The sequence below is a fragment of the Leucoraja erinacea genome, chromosome 1, assembly GCF_028641065.1.
Source record: "Leucoraja erinacea ecotype New England chromosome 1, Leri_hhj_1, whole genome shotgun sequence".
Lineage (NCBI taxonomy): Eukaryota > Metazoa > Chordata > Chondrichthyes > Rajiformes > Rajidae > Leucoraja > Leucoraja erinaceus.
In genome coordinates, this window is record NC_073377.1 from 3,550,325 (window position 1) to 3,570,587 (window position 20,263).

At 45.7% G+C, this 20,263-nt stretch overlaps 1 long non-coding RNA gene across 1 annotated transcript; it reads right to left on the reverse strand.

Moving 5' to 3' along the window:
* Window positions 1-8,864: 8,864 nt before the first annotated feature.
* LOC129702802 (uncharacterized) lies at window positions 8,865-19,341 on the reverse strand. Its single transcript, XR_008724444.1, has 3 exons — window positions 19,319-19,341; window positions 15,139-15,217; window positions 8,865-8,884 (listed from the first exon to the last, which is right to left on the reverse strand). It is a non-coding gene; the product is annotated as an uncharacterized LOC129702802 (long non-coding RNA).
* Between the last annotated feature and the right edge of the window lie 922 nt (window positions 19,342-20,263).

Genomic DNA, 20,263 nt, shown 5'->3' on the forward strand with positions numbered 1-20,263 from the left:
CAAGCTTTTCCCTTTGAGAATAGGAAAGATTCAAACAAGAGGACATGACTTCAGAATTAAGGGACAGAAGTTTAGGGGTAATATGAGGGGGATCTTCTTTACTCAGAGAGTGGTAGCGGTGTGGAATGAGCTTCCAGTGGAAGTGTTGGCGGCAGGTTCGTTTGTATCATTTAAAAATATATTGGATAGGCATATGGATGAGAAGGGAATGGAGGGTTATGGTATGAGTGCAAGCAGGTGAGACTAAGGGAAAATAATTGTTCGGCACAGCCTTGTAGGGCCGAGATGGCCTGTTTCCGTGCTGTAATTGTTATATGGTTACATAGTATTAGGAGTAGAGGCCCCCAGTGCATCCAATGGGGGATTTCAGCCTGTAGTTGTCGATATCTCTCATTTACCTTTCCCCTATCTCTCAGTCTGAAGAAGGGTCTTGACCCGAAACGGCACCTGTTCCTTTTCTCCAGCGATGCTGCCAGTCCCGGCGAATTACTCCAGTTTTTTCTGTCTGTCTTCGGTAGTTCAGTTCAGTTTAGTTTTGAGTCCATGGTGACTATAGATCCCTGTATACCAGCACTATCCTACATGCTTGGAACAATTTACAACTTACAACTTTCACTGAAGGCAAAGAACATACAAAGCTGTACGTCTTTGGAATGTTGGAGGTAACGCTGTAGCTGAAGAAAACCCACGCTCTCACGCGGAGAACGTACAAACTCTGTACAGACAAGGACCCATAATTGTTATATGGTTATATGGTCAGGATCGAACCGGGGTCTCTGGCGCTATAAGGCAGTAACTCTGTGCTATCGTTCCACCATAGTGTGTAGGATAGAATTAGTATATGGTTAGTGGATAGAGATAGAGCTGATTCCATGCCTCAGGTCCACTCTCTTCTTGGAATGTATGCGGGATAGTTATCTAAACCAACATGTAGAGGATCCAACGAGAGAGCAGGTTATTCTAGACTGGGTATTGAGTAATGAGGAAGGGTTAGTTAGCAGTCTTGTTGTGCGTGGCCCCTTGGGCAAGAGTGACCATAATATGGTTGAGTTCTTCATTAGGATAGAGAGTGGCATTATTAATTCAGAAACAAGGGTCCTGAACTTAAAGGAAGGTAACTTTGAGGGTATGAGACATGAGTTGGCCAAGATAGACTGGCAATTGATTCTTAAAGGGTTGACGGTGGATATGCAATGGAAGGCATTTATAGACTGTGTGGATGAACTACAACAATTGTTTATCCCAGTTTGGCAAAATAATAAACAGGGAAGGTAGTGCATCCGTGGATAACAAGGGAAATCAGGGATAGTATCAAAACAAACGATGAAGCATACAATTTTTATAGATATGTGAAGAGAAAAAGATTAGTTAAAGCAAATGCAGGTCCCTTGCAGACAGAAACAGGTGAATTGATCATGGGGAACAAGGACATGGCAGACCAATTGAATAACTACTTTGGTTCTGTCTTCACTAAGGAAGACATCAATAATCTGCCGGAAATAGCAGGGGACCGGGGGTCAAATGAGATGGGGGAACTGAGTGAAATCTAGGTTAGCCGGGAAGTGGTGTTAGGTAAATTGAATAGATTAAAGGCCGATAAATCCCCAAGGCCAGATAGGCTGCATCCCAGAGTACTTAAGGAAGTAGCCGCAGAAATAGTGGATGCATCAGTGATAATTTTTCAAAACTCTTTAGATTCTGGAACCTGAGGATTGGACGGTAGCTAATGTAACCCCACTTTTTAAAAAGGGAGGGAGAGAGAAAACGGTGAATTACAGACCAGTTAGCAGACATCGGTAGTGGGGAAACTGCTAGAATCAGTTATGAAAGATGGGATAGCAGCACATTTAGAAAGTGGTGAAATCATTGGACAAAGTCAGCATGGATTTATGAAAGGTAAATCATGTCTGACGAATCTTATAGAATTTTTCGAGGATGTAACTAGTAGCGTGGATAGGGGAGAACCAGTGGATGTGTTATATCTGGACTTTCAGAAGGCTTTCGACAAAGTCCCACATAAGAGATTAGTATACAAACTTAAAGCACAAAGTATTGGGGGTTCAGTATTGATGTGGATAGAGAACTGGCTGGCAGACAGGAAGCAAAGAGTAGGAGTAAACGGGTCCTTTTCACAATGGCAGGCAGTGACTAGTGGGGTACCGCAAGGCTCAGTGCTGGGACCCCAGCTATTTACAATATATATTAATGATTTGGACGAGGGAATTGAATGCAATATCTCCAAGTTTGCGGATGACACGATGCTGGGGGGCAGTGTTAGCTGTGAGGAGGATGCTAGGAGGCTGCAAGGTGACTTGGATAGGCTGGGTGAGTGGGCAATTGCATGGCAGATGCAGTATAATGTGGATAAATGTGAGGTTATCCACTTTGGTGGCAAAAACAGGAAAGCACACTATTATCTGAATGGTGGCCGATTGGGAAAAGGCGAAATGCAACGAGACCTGGGTGTCATGGTACATCAGTCACTAAGAGTAGGCATGCAGGTGCAGCAGGCAGTGAAGAAAGCGAATGGTATGTTAGCTTTCATAGCAAAAGGATTTGAGTATAGGAGCAGGGAGGTTCTACTGCAGTTGTACAGGGTCTTGTTGAGACCACACCTGGAGTATTGCATACAGTTTTGGTCTCCTAATCTGAGGAAAGGCATTCTTGCCATAGAGGGAGTACAGAGAAGGTTCACCAGACTGATTCCTGGGATGTCAGGACTTTCATATGTAGAAAGATTGGATAGACTTGGCTTGTACTCGCTAGAATTTAGAAGATTGAGGGGGGATCTTATAGAAACTTACAAAATTCTTAAGGGGTTGGACAGGCTAGATGCAGGAATATTGTTCCCGATGTTGGGGAAGTCCAGAACAAGGGGTCACAGTTTAAGGATAAGGGGGAAATTTTTTAGGACCGAGATGAGAAAAACATTTTTCACACAGAGAGTGGTGAATCTCTGGAATTCTCTGCCACAGAAGATAGTTGAGGCCAGTTCATTGGCTACATTTAAGAGGGAGTTAGATGTGGTCCTTGTGGCTAAAGGGATTATGGGGTATGGAGAGAAGGCAGGTACAGGATACTGAGTTGGATGATCAGCCATGATCATATTGAATGGTGGTGCAGGCTCGAAGGGCCGAATGGCCTACTCCTGCACCTATTTTCTATGTTTCTATGTTTCTATGTTCAGACTTTAGAGAAACGGTGGGGTAACAGGGCCGTCAGCCCATCCAGCTCGCGCCGACCAGCGATCACCCCGTACACCAGCACTATACTACACACTAGGGACGATTTACAGTTCTTACCAAAGTCAATTAACCTACAAACCTGAACATCTTTGAGTGTGTGAGGAAACTGAAGATCTCGGAGAAAACCCATGCAGGTCACTGGGAGAACATACAAAGTCCGTACAGACGGCACCCGTAGTCAGATTGACAGTTTTCTGAAGCTGTAAGGCAGCAACTCTACCGCTGCACCACTGACCCACATTTTCACACAGAGGGTGTGGGGCTATGGGAAGGGTTATATATAGAACAAGCTGCCAGAGGAGGTAGTTGGTATGATAACACCATTTAAAAGACATTTGGTTAGGTACATAGACAGGAAAGGTTTAGGGTGATATGGGGTGAACGTGGACAGGTGGGACTATTCGAGATGGGGTATCTTGGTTGGGGATGGGTAGGTTGGGCAGAAGGGCCAGTTTCTGTGCTATGTGACTATGGCTCTATGGCATCACTTCTGGGCAAGGTGACATTTACTCTAAGTACTGTCAACCTTTAAAACACCTCTATTCCAAAGATCAGTCTGAAGAAGGGTCTATTAAACCAACATCTACACTTCCTTGTGTAAAAAAGAACTGCAGATGCTGGTGAAAATCGAAGGTAAACACAAAATGCTGGAGTAACTCAGTGGCACAAGCAACATCTCTGGAGAGAAGGAATGGGAGACGTTTCGGGTCGAGACCCTGAAGAAGGATCTCGACCTGAAACGTCACCCATTCCTTCTCTCCAGAAATGCTGCCTGTCCCACAATCCACAGTTCCTTCCTACACAGGTGTGTAGGTTAATTGGCTTCTGTAAATTGTCCCTGGTATCCAACTGCATCACAGTATGGTACGGCAACTGCTCTGTCTCCGACCGGAAGGCATTGCAGAGGGTGGTGAAAATTGCCCAACGCATCACCGGTTCCTCGCTCCCCTCCATTGAGTCTGTCCAAAGCAAGCGCTGTCTGCAGAGGGCGCTCAGCATCGCCAAGGACTGCTCTCACCCCAACCATGGACTGTTTAGCCTCCTACCATCCAGGAGGCGCTACAGGTCTCTCCGTTGCCGATCCAGCAGGTCGAGGAACAGCTTCTTTCCGGCGGCTGTCACTCTACTCAACAACGGACCTCGGTGACTGCCAATCACCACCCCCCCCCCCCCGGACACTTATTATTATTTATTCAAATCGTTTGCTATGTCGCTCTTCCAGGGAGATGCTAAATGCATTTCGTTGTCTCTGTACTGTACACTGACAATGACAATTAAAATTGAATCTGAATCTGTATGCAGGATAGAACTAATGTGCGGGTGATCATAGGTCAGCATGGAGTTGGTGATTGGAAGGGCCTATTTCCATGCTGTATCTCTAAAAAAACTAAATGTAAATACATTGGCAGGAAATGACTCACAAGCAGTAAACCACATTTTTCCCCCTATTTATTCATTTTAAACATTTGTCAGTGAAATTATATATTACAGAGAATTGTGGACGCAGCCCAAACAACCTCCCTTCCTTTGACCCCATTTATACCTCACACTGCCTCGGCAAGGCCAGCAGCGTAATCACGAACGTTGGTTTCAAGAATCATAATCAGTGGCACCCTGGCCACTCCCTCTTTTCCCCTCTCCCATTGGGCAAAAGTTATAGAAGTGTGAAAGTGCACATCTCCAGATTCAGGGACAGGTTCTTCCCACCTGTTATCAGGCAACTGAACCATTCTACCAACAACTAGAGAGCAGTCCTGAACTACTATCTACCTCATTGGACACCCTCGGATGATGTTTGATTGGACACCAGGTGGCGCCACCAGCAGTGGCTGCCTCGCCAACATTCTGTTTATCCTTTCATCTTTTTTGTTATATTTAGTATGTGTTAAAAGTATGTTTTTGTGTTCCTTGGTTTTTTTTATGTGGCGGGGGGTAGTTGAGGGAAACTTTTTTCAATCTCTTACCTCGACGGAGATGATTCTGTATCGTATCTCCGTCCCCACTGCGGCCTAACATCGTGGAGTTGGCGGCCATTCCTGGAGACCGACCCGGCGCTCCAAGCCGCGGGAATCTGCGGGGCTTCAACATCGCGGAGCTTGCGATCCCTTTGCCGGGGATCAAACTCCAATCACGGGGCCCGTGGACTTTAACAACGGAAAGCCCACGGTCTCTGGTAAGAAGAGGCCGATTCGGGAGCTCCATGCCGCGGAGAGAGTTTCAACTGCCCCGCGCGTGAGTTTCGATCACCCCGACGTGGGCTTCGATCGTCGGCTGCGGGAGAACAAGAGGAAGAAGATCAAACTTTATTGCCTTCCACCGAGAGGGGGAAGGGAAAGGAAAATGGAGGACGGGGAGGTGGGGGGAAAACAATGGACAATTGGGAAGGGGGGGGGGTGGGGTGGACAAAAGATGGAGCCGGCGTGTTATGTAACTTTGTCAACGCTGTAGGTGGCAGCAATTTGTAGACGTTGTGTTTATAAGCAAAGAATCTCACTGAGACAGTAAAGCATTCCTATTCCTATTCCTACACTGTGGATGGCTCGATTGTAATCATGCATTGTCTTTCCACTGACTGATTAGCACACAACAAAAGCATTTTCACTGTACCTCATTAGATGGTGACAATAAACTACTCAATCTAAACTCAAACTCATGCTGACCATTAGCGGCAAGGTTGGCATTTTCCCCTCATAGCCCTCATGATGGTGCGTCACTTTCTTGAATGGCTGCTGGCTGCGGGTGAAGGTTGGATGGAGTTTCTTTCAAATAAGACCCGACCCTAAATAATGCAGAACTGTACAACCATTTTGTATAGGTGCCATCAGAACAATTATTCAGTTCAGTTTGAGTTTAGATTACATTTAATAATAATAATAATAATAATAATAAATGTTATTTAATGGGCGCCTTTCAGACATCTCAAGGACACCTTACATAGTAATCGGAATAGAAACATATAAACGGAATAAAATAAGTAATAAAGACATCACAGAGACACAAATTAAAAACAGAATTCAATCCAAAAACAGAAAATCAAAAACACAGTGTGAAGAGAGAGCAGCGGCAGCCAAAGCGCGCCAGCGTCCACTCTCTCTTCACGGCAGCCATCTTGGACACAGACTTACAGGATTACAATTAGACAAAAAAATCATCCCCCCACAATGGTTACCACTGTGGGGGAAGGCACAATGTCCAGTCCCCACCCCATGTTCACCCAAAGTCAGGCCTATTGAGGCCACCGCAATTGCCTCTACGGAGGCATGATGTCAATGGCCGTTCTCACCAGTTGGTCTTGCCCCGGCGTTGGGAGAGTCCTTTCGGTGGCTAAGCCCCCTGAAACGGCCGCTTCCTGGTTGGAGCCCGCGGCTGCCGAAGCCGACAAGGCCGCGCCGGTTTGGAGCTCCCAGGCTCCCGATGAAAAACCTCTCCGTCGGCGCCGCCTCGCCGCACTGCCGCCTCTCCGCACGCTGCCTCTCCGCTCCGCAGACCCGCAGCCCGGAGATGTTGTTAGAGTTTAGAGGTACAGTGAAAAGCTTTTGTTGTGTGCTAACCAGCCAGCGGAAAGACAATACATGATTACAATCGAGCCATTTACATGGTACAGATACATGATAAGGGAATAAAGTTTCAGTGCAACGTAAAGGTCGTAAAGATTGTCCGAGGGTCACCAATGAGGTAGATAGTAGTTCAGCATTGCTCCCTAGTTGTGGTAGAAATGATTCAGTTGCCTGATAAGCGCTGGGAAGAAACTGCCCCTGAATCTGGAGGTGTGCGTTGTCACCTCTTTGTCTCCTCTGTAGTGCAACAAAATAGGATTTCTGTTTTATAAAAAGAAAATTACAATTAATTATATTTCCAAATAAAACACATGAAGGTTTGAACTTACCCACAGACATGCAAATAGATAAGGTAGCAGGCGGCTCGGATTCATAACCTGCTCTCCCCGTCTTCTAACAATGATAATTAGTTTTAGCAGCAGCAAAGACACCTGCGACCTTGCATCTGCCAGTAATCCATAGCAGCTGTGGGGCTGCGTAGCTTCGGGAAGAACTGGGAAATAAACAGGCTTTTTAACTCTCACAAATCCACATTCTTCCAACGCAGTGAATATTTTTAAGGCAGCGATAGACACATTCTTAATTAGAACGGGTGTCAAGGGTAATGGGGAGAAGGCAAGTGAATGGGATTAGATCAGCCATGATTGAATGGCGGAGTAGACTCGATGGGCCGAATGGCCAATTCCACTCCTATAACTTGTGAAATATAACCATAGAAATAAAATGTTTCAAAATCAGGTGACGGGTGGCCAGGAACATTAAATAGGTATATCGCTGTCAATCTCCTTTTTCTTTTTTTTCTCTCTATTTCGTCTCTTTCTCTTTCTCTTTCTCTTTCTACTTCCTCCTCTTTCTTCTTTCATCTTTCGGGCTATCTTTCTATTTCAAGCACCACTCTATGTCAATCTCTCCTGTTCTATTATTTTCTTCCTTACTAATGTTTTATTGTTAAATTAAAAATAGTATATGAAATGTAATATGTCAACAGGTATTAGGTACTGTGGTACCACATTATTGTACTTACATCTAACAAAATAAATAAATAAATAAACACATAAATAAATAAATAACGGGGGGGAAACAGAAAAACTTGTAAACTTGTGAGCAGTGGAGCAGGAGTATTTTCAGCTGTGACGAGTTTGACAGTAAACGCAGGAATCATGCAATCATGCAGCACAGGGAAAGGCGCGTCATCCCACAGGAAAAATCCCTTCATCCCATGGGAAAAGGCCCTTCATCCCACGGGAAAAGGCCGTTCATCCTACGGGAAAAGGCCCTTCATCCCACGGAAGATACACACAAAAATGCTGGAGTAACTCACAGGGTCAGGCAGCTTCTCTGCAGGAAAGGAATAGGTGATGTTTTGGGTCGAGATACCTTCATCAACACCATGTCCATGCCAGCTGCCAAGAATTCATCTCCACTAATCCCATTTATCAAGTCGTCAAGTTGAGGTTGTTGCCATATGCACAAGTACAATGATGTACAGGTACAATTCAAATCTTCCCTGGCGCTGCCTTACAGCACCAGGGACTCAGGTTTGATCCTGCCTATGGGTGCTGCCTGTATGGAGTTTGTACATTCTCCATGTGACCGAGTGGGTTTTCTCTGGGTGCTTTGGTTTCCTCCCACTTTCAAGAGACGTGCAGGTTTGTTAATTGACTTCTGAAAATTGTCCCAAGTGTGTAGGATAGAACTAGTGTACGGGGTGATCATTGGTCGGCGTGTACCCGATGGGCCAAAGGGCCTTTCCAGCCTGTATCTCTAAACTAAACCAAACTAAGCAGCATCAAAGGAACAAAGGCTCAGACAACCTACAAAACATGTTACATACAAATGACATTTAAATTCTACAAGGTTTCAGGGTTCAAGACCAGTTTATTGTCACATGTACCAATTAAGATACAGTGAAATACAAATTACCATACAGCCATATTAAAAAAAAGCAACAAGACACACAACTACATAACGTTTACATAAACATCCACCACAGCGGATTCCCCACGTTCGTCACAGTGATGGAAGGAAATAAAGTCTAACTTATTCCTCTTTGTTCTCCTGCGGTCGGGGCAGTCGAACCATCTGTCAGGGTGATCGAAGACGGTGAACAAAAAAAGATTGTGGATAAAAAAACATCAGTGCAAAAATACACAATTAGGAAACAAGTCCAATGAGCCTGTCCCACTTGGTGATTTTTTAGGCAACTTCCGGTGACTGTTATAGTTGGAGCAGGTCGCCGAAATATCGGCGACAACATACGTCATCCTGGCGACAACGTTCGACAGCACCTACGTCAAGAGAAATCAAGCTACACTCATTGGCGTCAAGCCCACTGTTGTCGAAAACATGTTGAAAACTTATCTGTGACTGGAAAGACGCTACAACTTTTTTTGCGTGACTGAGGAGACTACTCCTGCTGACCACCGGCGAACATGTGGCGAAAAACTAGTCGCCTGTAGTTGCCTAAAAAATCACATAAGTGGGACAGGCCCATAAGGTTCATTGGTTCATAAGTGACAGGAGCAGAATTAGGCCATTCAGACCATCAAGTCTATTCCGCCAGTCAGTCATGGCTGATCTACCTTTCCCTCTCAACCTCATTCTCCTCCCTTCTCATTCATAGAAACATAGAAACATAGAAATTAGGTGCAGGAGTAGGCCATTCGGCCCTTCGAGCCTGCACCGCCATTCAATATGATCATGTCTGATCATCCAACTCAGTATTCCGTACCTGCCTTCTCTCCATACCCCCTGATCCCCTTAGCCACAAGGGCCACATCTAACTCCCTCTTAAATATAGTCAATGAACTGGCCTCAACTACCCTCTGTGGCAGAGAGTTCCAGAGATTCACCACTCTCTGTGTGAAAAAAGTTCTTCTAATCTCGGTTTTAAAGGATTTCCCACTTATCCTTAAGCTGTGACCCCTTGTCCTGGACTTCCCTAACATCAGGAACAATCTTCCTGCATCTAGCCTGTCCAACCCCTTAAGAATTTTGTAAGTTTCTATAAGATCCCCTCTCAATCTCCCAAATTCTAGAGAGTATAAACCAAGTGTATCCAGTCTTTCTTCATAAGACAGTCCTGACATCCCAGGAATCAGTCTGGTGAACCGTCTCTGTACTCCCTCTATGGCAATAATGTCCTTCCTCAGATTTGGAGACCAAAACTGTACGCAATACTCCAGGTGTGGTCTCACCAAGACCCTGTACAACTGCAGTAGAACCTCCCTGCTCCTATACTCAAATCCTTTTGCAATGAAAGCTAATATATAATTTACTTTCTTTACTGCCTGCTGCACCTGCATGCCTACCTTCAATGATTGGTGTACCATGACACCCAGGTCTCGCTGCATCTCCCCCTTTCCCAATCGGCCACCATTTAGATAATAGTCTGCTTTCCCGTTTTTGCCACCAAAATGGATAACCTCACATTTATCCACATTATACTGCATCTGCCAAACATTTGCCCACTCACCCAGCCTATCCAAGTCACCTTGCAGTCTCCTAGCATCCTCCTCACAGCTAACACTGCCCCCCAGCTTAGTGTCATCCGCAAACTTGGAGATATTGCCTTAAATTCCCTCATCCAGATCATTAATATATATTGTAAATAGTTGGGGTCCCAGCACTGAGCCTTGCGGTACCCCACTAGTCACTGCCTGCCATTGTGAAAAGGACCCGTTTACTCCTACTCTTTGCTTCCTGTTTGCCAGCCAGTTCTCTATCCACATCAATATTGAACCCCCCATGCCTTGTGCTTTAAGTTTGTATACTAATCTCTTATGTGGGACCTTGTCGAAAGCCTTCTGGAAGTCCAGATACACCACATCCACTGGTTCTCCCCTATGTAAGTTTTTTCACACAGAGAGTGGTGAATCTCTGGAACTCTCTGCCACAGAGGGTAGTTGAGGCCAGTTCATTGGCTATATTTAAGAGGGAGTTAGATGTGGCCCTTGTGGCTAAGGGGATCAGGGGGTATGGAGAGAAGGCAGGTACGGGATACTGAGTTGGATGATCAGCCATGATCATATTGAATGGCGGTGCAGGCTCGAAGGGCCGAATGGCCTACTCCTGCACCTAATTTCTATGTTTCTATGTTTCTATCCATGCTACTAGTTACATCCTCGAAAAATTCTATAATATTCGTCAGACATGATTTACCTTTCGTAAATTGAATCATGAGGATTGAAAAGACTAGGCTTGTATTCACTGGAGTTTAGAAGGATGAGGGGGAGGTCTTATAGAAACATATAAAATTATGAAAGGACTGGACAAGCTAGATGCAGGAAAAATGTTCCCAATGTTGGGCGAGTCCAGAACCAGGGGCCACAGTCTTAGAATAAAGGGGAGGCCATTTAAGACTGAGGTGAGAAAAACCGTTTTCACCCAGAGAGTTGTGAATTTGTGGAATTCCCTACCACAGAGGGCAATGGAGGCCAATCACTGGAAGGATTTAAGAGAGAGTTAGATAGAGCTCTAGGGTCTAATGGAATCAAGGGATATTAAGGCAGCTGGCAAAGGTGAAGCCCATTCTTGAACGTCAGCATTTTGAAACAGTAATCTATGCCTTCATCACGTCTCGGCTGGATTACTGTAATGCACTTTATTTTGGAGTTAGCCAATCTTCCCTTGCACGTCTCCAGTTGGTTCAGAATGCTGCTGCTCGCCTTTTAACTGGAACACGTAAGAGGGAGCACATAACGCTTATTCTGGCCTCCCTCCACTGGCTGCCTGTGTACTTTAGAGTTCATTTTAAGATTATTTTATTTGTTTTTAAATCTTTAAATGGTCTCGCCCCGCCTTACCTCTCTGAGCTGCTTCATCCCTACGCTCCTGCTCGGTGCCTCAGGTCAGCTGATCAGCTGCTCCTGGAGGTACCGAGGTCTAAGCGGAAGCTCAGAGGGGATAGAGCCTTCTCTGTTGCTGCTCCGACATTATGGAACACACTACCTTTGCACATTAGACAGGCCCCTTCACTGTCCATTTTCAAAACTAGTCTTAAAACCCTTTTCTATTCCTTGGCTTTCGCCCCTGCATGAGACTTTGCTCTTGTTTCAGTGTTTCTATTATTGTTTTTTATTGTTTTTACTGTCTTTTAATGTTGTTATTGTTTTGTTTTATGTTTATGATTAGTCATGTACAGCACTTTGTTGCAACAGTGGTTGTTTTTAAAGTGCTCTATAAATAAAGTTCAGTTCAGTTCAGTTCAGATATGGGGAGAAGGCAGGCACATGTTATTGATTGGGGACGACCAGCCATGATCGCAATGAATGGCGGTGCTGGCTCAAACAGCCGAATGGCTTCCTCCTGCACCTATTTTCTATGTTTCTATGTTTCTCCCCATAACCCTTGACACCTACACTAATCACAAATCTATCAATCTTCACCTTAAAAATATCCATTGATTTGACCTCCACAGCCTTCCGTGGCAGCAGTGGTGTTAGAGGTGGTCCACAGTGGACTGTTTCTGAGGTTGGGTGAATGTTGCGTGGAATGGTCGAAGACATTTATACTTGTGGGGAAGTAGCAGTTCCTGAAACTGGTGATGTGGGACTTCAGGCTTCTGTACCAACTGCCCCAGAGACAAGTGAGCAAGGCTCAGATAGTGGGGACCCTGGATGAGAGGTGCCTCCTTCTTGAGGCAGCGCCTCATGTGGATGCTCTTGATGGAGGGGAGGACTGGGCACATGACGGACACAGGTTGTCATCAATCAACACAATGACTAGTCCTTATTTGTCACGTGTTGCTTGCCTTGAGTTGGCGTGGGGCAATCTCTGGAAGACACTGCCAGAAATCTCTCTCTTTTAGACTTGAGAGGATATTCTTCAGTGGATATTTAAAAAAAAGAGATAGGTAGATAGATAGGTGTCAGAGGTTATGGGGAGAAGGTAGGAGAATGGGGTTAGGAGCGAGAGATAGATCAGCCATGATTGAAGGGCCGAATGGTCTAATTCTACTCCTATTCCTTATGATCTTGTGACCTTAGGGATACAGTAGACTCCAGAGATAAACTTCTCTATCACTTGCCAATTTCCCCCCCACCCCTTCCCTTTATGTATCTTCTCCAGCTTTCTCCCGTCAACCAGCGTAGATGAGGTATTTTGGTCGGCATGGACAAGTTGGGCCGAAGAGCCAGTTTCCATGTTTAGTGACTCTATAACTCTACTCCATCAGTTTGAAAAAATGTCCTGAGCCGAAACCTTGTCCATTTCCCTCGACTGATGCTACCTGACCCACTGGGTTGCTCCCACACTTTGATTTTTACTTGAGCTTCGAGCTTTTACTCACCATTCCAGCTTTTGTACTCTCTTGTGTTGGCACGGTGGCGTAATGTTAGAGTTGCTGCCTAATGGGTCTGTCCCACTTAGGCGACTTTTTAGGCGACTGCAGGAGACAATGCAGTCGCCACATGGTCGCCGCATGTTCGTGGGTGGTTACTGGTGAATCGCCTTCATGGTCGTGAGGAGTTCCCGCATTCTGGGAACTAGTCGTGGCCTCATTATGGACAGCGCAAACATGTTGAAAAAATTAGCGGTGACCAGAAAGAAGCCGCCATGGAGAGTAGCGAGGTTCTCGTTGATTGTAGCCGATGCTGACTGGTGAATTTCATTGGCTCATTGGGGGAAAAAACGTAAGCAGTAGTTTTCAGAACCAAGGATAACCGACCGGTAATGTTAAATGTCCGCCGAGCTTCACAGCCGTGTATCTCTGGCTTCTTAAAAGTTGGCTCCACTCCTTCTCCATCCCTTCTTCCTCCTCTCCCTCCCCTCTTTTAAAGGACTTACCGTACATTGTGCTTTAGCTGTCTTAATTACAGCACCAACCTTCCTGTTCATTTGGCTTAATAAAAGTTGTCTCCACTCCTTCTCCCCCCTTCTCTCCCCCTCCCTCTCCCCCCCTCTCTTTTAAAGGACTTACATGAACCTTCCCATACACTGCGCTTTCATCCTCTTAATTTTTTTGTCTCTTACTTCGAGGGAATGCGACTCTTCTTGTCGTATCCACCTTCTCTGCCTCCGTCTGTGCTGAGGCCTAATGGCGGGGCTGGCGGCATCCAACTGCGACCGACCTCGAGGCTCCGGAGGCAGAGCCAGCCAGGACTTACCAACGCGAGGCTGGCCGAATTCGGGGCTGAGGCGGCGTTCCGGTGTTCCGGTTGCAGTGGCCCGGCTTCGGGGCTTCGACGGCATTCCGGCTTTCCGCTGGCGGTGACCCAAATTCGGGGCTTGGCCGCGGGCCCATTGGACGACATCGGCAGGGGCTCGCAGGTCACAAGTTGGTGACCTGTTTTTCCGGAGCTCCCGCAACTACAGCTGCGTCCGCTGGACTGGAGGGCGGCAGCTTCGGCAGCTTCGACCACCCGGGCCACGGAGCTTGAACTGGCCCGTTCGCGGAGCTCGGTTGAGCTGTGGGACTTACTCACAGAGGGAGAACATGGAGGGAAGATACAGAGACTTTAAGACTTTTGCCTCCATCACAGTGAGGAGGTGCCTGGTGAACTCACTGTGGTGGATGTTAATTTGTGTTTATTGTATGTTTTGTTATTTATTATTATATGTATGACTGCAGGCAACTAAATTTTGTTCAGACTGAAAGGTCTGAATGACAATAAAGGAATCTAAGCTAATCTAATCTAAATAAAGCCTTCCTGTTCATCGCAGTGTATGTCTGTATCACATTGGCTTTGCACCGTGTGCATTTCAGTCAGACAGCGCTCTCCACACTTGTCCTGTCCCCCGCCTGCATAACGGGCTGGTGAAGTAAGTGATGTGTGTGTATGACTTGACAGTCACCAGCAGCCGCCTGAAAAATTACCTGTGGGACAGGCCCTTTACAGTGCCAGAAATCAAGGGTTCAATCCTGATTGCAGGTGCTGTCTGTACAGAATTTGTACGTTTTCCCCGTGACCTGTGTAGATTTTCTCCGAGATCTGCAGTTTCTACCTACACTCCAAAGGCATATAGGTTTGTACGTTAAGTGGCTTGGTTATCAATGTAAAATTGTCTCTATTGTGTATAGGGTAGTGTTAATGTGCGGGGATTGCTGGTCGACGTGGACTTGGTACCGCGCTGTGTCTCTAAAAACGAGTGATACAGGTAGGTGGATACAGGTGGGACGGGGTTATTAGCAGATGGCTGGCGGTAGCATTAAAGGCTGGAGGTGAAATGGAAACAAAAAGGTGTAAGGAGGAGGTTTGAAATGAACATCTGGAGGGAAGGATAGTGGGTGGATGGGGATGGGGGGAATGAGAGAAAAAAGGGAAATAGAGGACAAAGTAGGCAGTGGTTGGAGATTATTGTGGAACTTGGACAAGGTAGGGCAAGAATCCACAAACCTGTCTTCATCGATGGGACGGTGGTGGAGAGAGCCAAACGCTTCAAGTTCCTGGTCGTGCATATCTCCAAAGATCTGTCCTGGACTCAGCACATTGACGCAATCATAAAGAAAGCACATCAATGCCATTAGAACATTAGAAGATTGAGGAGATTCAGTATGTCAACAAATACTCTCTTAAACATCTACAGGTGTACAGTAGAGAGCATATTGACTGGTTGCATCATGGCCTGGTTTGGCAACTTGAGCGCCCAGGAGCAAAGAAGACTGGAAAAAGTTGTCACCACTGCCCAGTCTATCACGGGCACTGACCTCCCCACCATCAAAGGGATCCACAAGAGTTGCAGTCTCAAAGAGGCAGCCAGCATCATCAGAGACCCACACCACCCTGGCCACACTCTCATTTAACCCCCGCCATCGGGAAGATGGTGCAGGAGCCTGAAAACTGTAATGTTCAGGTTCAGGAGCAGCTTCTTCCCCACAGCCATCAGGCTATTAAACACTAGAAATTCCAAATAAGCTCTGTACTATACAGACCTGGGGGCTTTATTTGTCTATATATATATTGTTGTTTATTTTGGTAGTTGTAGAGTAATATGTTTACATACCAGTTGTGCTGCTACAAGTAAGAATTGTTCATTGTTCGATTTTGGGACATTTTATACTAAAACACTTGTAGCGGTGCCTGCTAGCGCACGCAGATATCGAACCCGGCGTTCGGAAGCCGTGGTCACGTGACTCGGGAGGGGCTGTTGTTTTTGTGCGGTTTTTCCCTTGCACGCGTTAGTTCAGCGCTGACCACCGATTTGTTTCAATTTCATTTCACTGCATATCTCGTATGTGTATGTGACAAATAAACTTGACTTGTCTTGACTTGACTGTTAAACCTGTATGCTGCAACTTGAGCTTTCGAAGAAATATTTTGTTGAAAACTCCAGTAGTCGTTTCTCAGACGGCTAAACACTCTTGACTCTTGACTCTTGAAGTCAAGCACTCCATCCTGTCTTGCAAATCCACCTCTGTTCCTTCATCAGTATGTCTCAGCATCCAAGCCAACAGAATTGTGGGATAATCATGTTGGTGGCATGGTTGCGTAATGGTAGAGTTACAGCCTCACAGCACCAGAGACCCGGGTTCAATCCCAACCGGGTTCTGTCTACACGGAGTTTGTGCATTCTCATCGTGACCATGTGGGTTTTCTCTGGGAGCTCCGGTTTCCTCCCACATTCCAAAGACAAACAGGTTTGTTGGTTAATTGACTTTGGTAAAGTGTGTAAATTGTCCCTAATGAGTAGGATAGTACTAGTGTGCGGGGACCGCTGCTCGATGCAGTGTCGGTGGGTCGAAGGGCCTGTTTCCACACTGTATCTCTAAACTAAAACCTTCATGAAGGACTGATGCAGTTCAACAGCATATGCTCATGGGCTATTAAGTATGGACAATATATTCCCATCATGATGGTACAGTCACAACATGTGAATTAATAATCAAAAGCCAGAAACAGAACAAACATTTGAGAGCTTCAAGAGGAAATAATGGGTGGTCACGGTGGCTCGGTGGTAGAGTTGCTGCCTTTTAGCGCTTGCAGCACCGCAGACCTGGGTTCGATCCTGACTATGGGTGCTGTCTGTACGGAGTTTGTACATTCACCCTGTGACCTGCGTGGGTTTAGTCCGAGACTTTCGGTTTCCTCCCGCACTCAAAAGACGTGCATGTTTGTAGGTTAATTGGCTTGGTAAATGTAAACATTGTCCCTCATGTGTGTAGGACAGTAGTAGTGTGTGGGGATCGCTGGTCTGCACGGACCCGATGGGCTGAAGGCTCTGTTTCCGCGCTATATCTCTAAACTAAACAAAACTGCAGCATTAAGAATTTTTAGGCAGTCACAGATCCAATTATTCCAATTTTTTGTAGCCTCTGGTGCCTGCAGTTGTGTGTTTTATTAGATTAAAGCAGACCTTCCACTTGCATTAGAAATTGGGACCAGACGTGGTCTTATTTTAGCTGAAGTAGATGTTTTTAAAGATAATTAGAAGTTATTATGTGCAATAAACAGCTCCGTTTACGATTAGATGATTAACATGTTTATTGGAGGTGCTTGGCTGAGTGATAATTCAAATGATATATTATACTTTTTCAATTTTTAATAACTTCCGGATGCATTCTTACAAATTCTTCTCAAGATTCCTGATTATACATGATCTTGGGAGAACCTTATTGAAGCTAAGTAATGCTTCTCATGGTTTGGGGAATGAGAATTCAACAGTGATATTGCAACCCGCAGCAGTTTACTGAACGCTTGTTCTTAAAACTGCAAGCCATATGCAGAGCATTATGTCAATCAGGGTTGCCAACATTGGGTGAGAGTTGAGAGTGAGAAATTGTGAGGGTGCGTAGTGACCGGGGGAGGGGGGGGATGGGAGGGGGGTGCTTTTGCATTTTTCAGCTTGAAATTGTGCAATCTGGTGCATACTGTAACGAGTCTTTTAACTTGCATTTGAATGCAACATTTATGCTTTAAATTGGATTAAGTATGAATAAGGTAAGGCTAAATTACATTCCTAATTACATTCCACAATAGAGCCAGGCTGACCAACAGGTGCAGCACATGAATGACTATATTCATGCATGGAAATCAGATTATATTCATGCTGTTATGCATATATATAGAGAACATTTCAGAGAAACAAAGTAAAAGTTGGACTTCCATCACTGTTCTGCACAAATAAATCAATCAACCTTGTTTAAGAAGGAACTGCAGATGCTGGAGAATCGAAGGTAGACAAAATTGCTGGAGAAACTCAACGGGTGCGGCAGCATCTATGGAGTGAAGGAAATAGGCAACGTTTCGGGCCGAAACCCTTCTTCAGACGGTTTCAACCTTACCTTTTGAATATAGAAACAAGATGAAAATAATGCCACATATTCAATCATATAAGGTTCAATGAAATTAAGATATATATGTAAAAATATATATGGAAACAGGCCCTTCAGCCCACGAAGTCCACACCGACCAGCAATCTATCATACACCAATTCCATCCATCACGCCAGGGACAATTTACAGAAGCCAATTAACCTACAAACCTGCGCTTCTTTTGGATATGGGAGAGACCGGAATATCCAGAGAAAACCCATGTGGTAGTAAGGCAGCAACTCTACCGCAGCGCCTCCGTGCCACACAATTACATTATTTTTTCTGTAATATATTTATTATGGTATCACGTGAATAAAGATGAACACATGATTCTGATTTCTACCCTTAGTTGGATAACACACATATCCAGTCATTGTGTTTCATGGCTGTTTTTCAACCTCTTCAGGCTGAAGGTCTCGACTCGAATCATCACCCATTCTTTGTCTCCAGAGATGCTGCCTGCTGAGATTTTCTAGTTTTTAGTGTCTATCTTCAGTTTAAACCAGCATCTGCAATTCCTTCCTACACTATTTGTTAAGCAAAACAGGTCCTATTCTCATTATATAATTTTGTGATCAGCGTGAGAGCATGAGAATTTTGTGAAATGCGTGAGTCTCATGCTCAATGCGTGAGAGTAGGCAGCCCTGCTAATAATGCAAACATTTTAAGCAAGTTCCAATTGTTTGGACAAAAATCACTTATTACTGCTTTATAACCGTTAAGTTATTTTAAGACCATTTCAGAAATTATGGCACTCAACAAAAAATCAACTAACAAATTAAAGCAAATTTTAAAAAAATAACTGGTTCCCTTTCCTGACTCTACCTCATAAGGACTTTAACGCTGTTAACAGAGCAAAGGGATATTAATCTCAAGTATAAAAATGGGGAAAGTAAGGGTAATTTTGCTTAAATGGTCATTCTAAGCCCATTCAGATCTGCACAGAGTTATACAACATATACATGGCTGGCCCAATTTCTCTATAATGATCAAGGTGGCATTTTGCGTGCCCAGGGACTGGCTGCATTTCCCAGATCAGCTCGCGTCCCAGGGACTGGCTGCATTTCCCAGATCAGCTCGCGTCCCAGGGAGTGGCTGCAGTTCTCAGGTCGGCTCGCCTGCCCCAACCCTGTGAAAACGAATTGGAAATAAACGTGGTTTTTCAGGTTACGGGCCGGATTCAGCCCGTGTGTCGTAGGTTGCCGAACCCTGTCCTAGATGTTTGGCCTCATTGGGGTCCTCCCCATGTTTTACAACTGATTCACCTGGTTAGTTTTATCTCCGGCTGCTACATGTTGTCGGCGGCTGCACATCCAACCAAGAAAGAAGGGAAGAGAAGAGAAGAGATGCAACATCACTCACAGCCGCCAACTGACGTGCTTCCCCAGACCGCGCAGATCGCTGTGATGTGGCGCAAAAAGACAAACTGTGCAGAGACTGAAGACAGCGTGAGACTTCTGTCATCAGCGTGAGAATTTGCTGAAATACGTGACTCTCACGCTCAAAGCGTGAGAGCTGGCAGCCCTGTCTAAGGCCATACACAAAGGAAGACACACAGGGAGACACACACACACACACACACACACACACACAAACACACACAAACACACACACACAGAGACACACAACCAGACACACACACACACACACACACACAGGGATACACACACACACACACACACACAAACACACACGCCACACACACACACACACACACACACACACACACACACACACACACACACACACACACACACACACACACACACACACACACACACACACACACACACACACACAGGGAGACAGACACACACACACCTTTCCTTCCCCCCCCCCCCTCCCTCCTCTCCTTCCTCTCCCTCCTCCCCCTTCCCTCTTTTTCCTCACGCTTCCTCTTTCTCCCCTTTCTCCTTCCCTTCCTTCATCCCCTTTCTACATTCCCTCCCCCTGTCTCTCTTTGCCTCCATCCTCCCTTTTTTTCTTTCTCTCTCTCTCTCTCTTCCCTCTCCCCTCCCTCTCTTTCCCCGGCCGCCCAATGGGGAGTCTGGCGGGCACGGTGTAGCGTGGATTGGTGGCGCTGGCGCTGCCGTGTGAGTTGAAGGGCAGGAGGGAGGGAGGGAGCGAGATTGCCGCTGCAGCCGGAAGCGCAGCGCTCGCAGACGACGCACAAAAGCGCTGACACCCGCTACCCGGGACCGACGCGCTTC